Source organism: Orbicella faveolata, unplaced genomic scaffold (assembly GCF_042242905.1).
Source record: "Orbicella faveolata isolate gen_17 unplaced genomic scaffold, um_ofav_v1 contig_35, whole genome shotgun sequence".
Classification (NCBI taxonomy): domain Eukaryota; kingdom Metazoa; phylum Cnidaria; class Anthozoa; order Scleractinia; family Merulinidae; genus Orbicella; species Orbicella faveolata.
Window position 1 is genome coordinate 10,155,001 of NW_028301564.1, and position 4,095 is coordinate 10,159,095.

The window sequence follows — 4,095 nt, forward strand, 5'->3', positions numbered from 1 at the left end:
TATGCCACAGTACCTAATATTATAGATATCATAGATGTTTTAGATTTTAAATTTTGGACTGTTAATTATTTACATGATAGATATTTCAAATGTTTAAATTTTAGATTGTCAATTATTTACTTAGCAGATATTTTAAATTTTTAAATTTTAGATTGTAATTTTAGTTAGGGGACCTAAATAGGGATAACCTCATGGTCCTCCTTTTCAAATACTCTCCTCAGTATTTGAATAAAGTATTATTATTATTATTGACGATTGTCACAATGGCCAGCTTCAGGTCTCGTTAGATGGAGGGGAATATGGTACCTTGGAACATTCAAGTCAGGTGAAGCTTTTTTCTGAGTCGATAAAGATCTTAAATTGGTCCAAAACTCGCTTGAGGTTCTAGTTTTAATGAGTTCATCAATTTTGTTATCCCGATATTTGAGTTTTTTACGTCGTAATAACTGTTTGTACTGTCTTCTTACAGATAGATATTCAAGTCGAGATTGCTCGTCGAAAGGATTTTTATGGGTTTTATGTGAAAGGCGGTTTAAAAGTTTTCTTACATTACTGCAGTCACTATCAAACCAAATTTGAGAGTGTCTTTTTTCGGAGTTCTTGTTCACTTTTACCAATGGTAACGAATGTTTGGCAGCAGTTTCTAATATTTTTATGAATTTATCTACTATTTCGTTAACGTCTCCTACAAGATCAAAGTTTAAAATTTCAAAGTCATGAATCAACTTGTTAATTTCATCGGATTGTAGCGCAGAAGTGAATGAGTCTTTAGACTCTTCTGTCCACTTAAATTGTCTAGGAAGGTTGAAGAATTCACCTTCGTTACTTGTATCTTTGCTATTTAACAATGATGAGTCAATTTTTATCCAACTTAGTAGCTGGCAATGGTCTGAAAAAGGTGATGGTTCTCGAACAACAAACGTTTCGAAAAGGTGTAGAATTTCATGACTAACAATTATATACTGAATCAACCGTACCGAAACCTTTATTTCCGTGAAAAGTAATTTTTCCGAGCGAGTCACCTTTGCATCTTCCATTCAATATTCTTAAATCTAAAGATTTACACATTTCTAGGAGATGTTTTCCTAGATCGTTAACATTATTATTAAAACATTTTCTGGGCGTTACCACAGTTGGTAAAGGGGAGTCACCCCCTGGTACAAATTTATAATTGTCGTTGCTGATGAAATCATTTTCTATTCCCGTGCGAGCATTGAAATCACCCGCCAGAACTATATAACTATTTCTTTTGAAAAGATTTATGTCATTTTCTAAATTTAAAAGTGTATCAGGATTAAAATTAGGAGAGTGTTTTGGAGGAATGTAACATGAACACAATAAAATATCTTTGTCTAACTGAAGAATGTTTTTAGTTATTTTTAGCCATATATACTCAGGGGTCTGTTTGACAAGTGAGAAATGGGGCGTGAGGAATTTGTTCACAGCTACTAAAATCCCACCAGAAAATCTACCAGATCTCTTGGTGTTGAGTTTTCTGGGTGGACTAAGTGCAGTTATGTCAAAACCGGGCAATTCCTTCACATCCGAACCCCAGATTTCTGACATTATGGAAATCTTACTGCTATTAACTTGATTAAGAAAATCACTGTTATGTAATTTGTGACCAAACACCAATCCATTAATGTTCCAACAACTGAGTTTCAAACAGTTTGTTGAACGAACTGATAACTGCCCAAGAAAACACATTAATTGAGATAAATAAAAAGGATACATACATGAGCTTTGTTTAGAAAATGGATGAATTAGAGGAGTTCCTGGAAGTTGTCATCATATTCGTGGCAAGAGTAGTTTCCTAATGTATTTGCGGTAGGTTATTATGATTGACGGATCATCTCGTAAATGTTTAGTAATTTTATCATAGTTTCAGGGTCTACTGAATCACAATGCTTTCCAGGGGATTTGACCACTTCCGTAAAAAGCCTTGGCTGTTGCTGAAGTGGTGGTTGTACTGGCTGCTGCTTAATGGCAGGTGTAGTAGTGGGTGTGGTGTTCAATGAAGAGATCTGGTCCTTACGTAAAGGGAAGTGTTGAAGACGGCGTCGACAAAATCTGGATCGGACCGGACCGGATCACGGATCGGATCACGGACCGGATCACGGACCGGATCACGGATCGGATCACGGATCGGATCACGGATCGGATCGCGGATCGGATCACGGATCGGATCACAGAAAAAAAAAAAACATTTTGAAGAAAAAAAAATCAAATCGTTTATAAGATAATAATAAATAAAAAATAAAAGTGGAAAACTAAAATATGTTAAATAAAAATAAGAATCCCGAATTTGACGCAATGACATGTTAATTACAGAGAATGACAAGAGGTCATTTAAAAAGCCACATAAGCGCCTGATTTACGACGAATTTAAATTGTAATGAACAGGCAGATGTAGTTATATTTGAACGTTAGTTGGCTTGAAGCTTGCGTGAACCTCCCATTCTCGTTTTTGAAATTGTTGTTAGTATCAGTAGCTAATTCTCGGCTACTTTTTCGTGTCAGATGTGAGCGTTACAGTTAGCGTTACAGTTAATGAGAAAGCTTACGTACGAAAGCTTAAGGACATGAGTTGCTTTAAAGGAGCTACGTCACAATTTGCGCATCTTGAAAAAACTAGCCTAGTTTTTCAAGTTCGTCATTTGCAGTCCTCGTTAATCTTTGCCATCCTTAACGATCCTCATTCCGTTTTGATTTGTTCTTGCCTCTTAAGTGCTTTCTATCCTAGAACACGATCATTTTAAGGTTTTATTCCATATAAAGGCAACTCTTTACGACCCTAAAAATGACTTAAAAAATCGTGACGTAACTCCTAAAATGTTGTCTATTCTCGGGTTGCGTTATCGTTCACACTATCGATGTTATTCCTGTATTTTTTTGTAAAACAGCTCTATTTCCTTGAAATACAAATGGTCTGTTTCGTTTTATTCCGGTACAAAATATCGTATTCCAAACTCACATCTTGTAAAAGTATAGACTTGTCTCAGAAACGGAAATTGTTTGAAATCATCAGGTGTTTAATATTATTAGTGTTTTTAGTTTTTGTGTTTCGATTCATACGTTCGTCCTATTATTACCATGCTGACGCGTTTTATGACAGTTTACCTGTGATGCAAGCGAATATACGAAATATCATTTATCTGAACTGCGGAGAAAGATATGAAGACATGTCGATTGATCATCGCAATCAAAACCCAACAGCCCGAAAAAAATTCATCTGTGACCAGCTCCCAGTTGGATTGATGTTATAAAAGAATAAAGGAATATCACACCTGAATTAAATATAACGTTCTGCTCACAGTAGTCACTCTAGTGTAATTTGCTCAACAAAATTTTGAATTTTGAATTTTTTTTTCCTTGATCCGATCCGTGATCCGATCCGTGATCCGGTCCGGTCCGGTCCGGTCCGGTCCGGTCCGGTCCGATCCGATCCGATCTGATCCGATCCTGGTTTTGTCGACGCCGGGCTCAGACCGCTGAGCAATATTATTTCCCATACCTTATTCTAACTGAGCATGAATAGAGTGTTATGGAATAGATTACTTTTCTTTCCTATATGGGTATATAGGGGTCCGCTATAATGGGAAAATAAAGATGTTGTTGTTGTTGTTTGTAATGTTTTCTGTCAGGTGTCGTTACCCGAATCATGAGCGTTTGGCCAAAAAATTACATAATTTCTATAAGTGGGGGGGGGGGGGGGGGGGGGCTACAGCCCCCTGTTCCCCCTCCTCCCCCCGGCTCGTACGCTTATGGTTGTAAGGACATATAAATTCGATAAACGGTAGTAATGGGTCTTCGTTTTTCGTAGGTGGTCTTCGTTATTCGTAGGGGGTCTTCGTTTTCGATAGTACTACTTTCGATAAACGGAGGTGAACGGAGTTACATAAAGGGAAATGGAGGTAAGGTAACCAGGGGTTAACTGAGGTAAACGGTGGTAAACAAATTGTTGCTATGTAGCACTTTGAATTGAACTGCACTCAATAAAGTTTACAAAAAGTGCTTATGTGTGGTATTTTTCAGAGACGTTTCGCACGCAAAGCATCCTTGATAGACTTGATATGTTCGCATGTGTGCAGAATA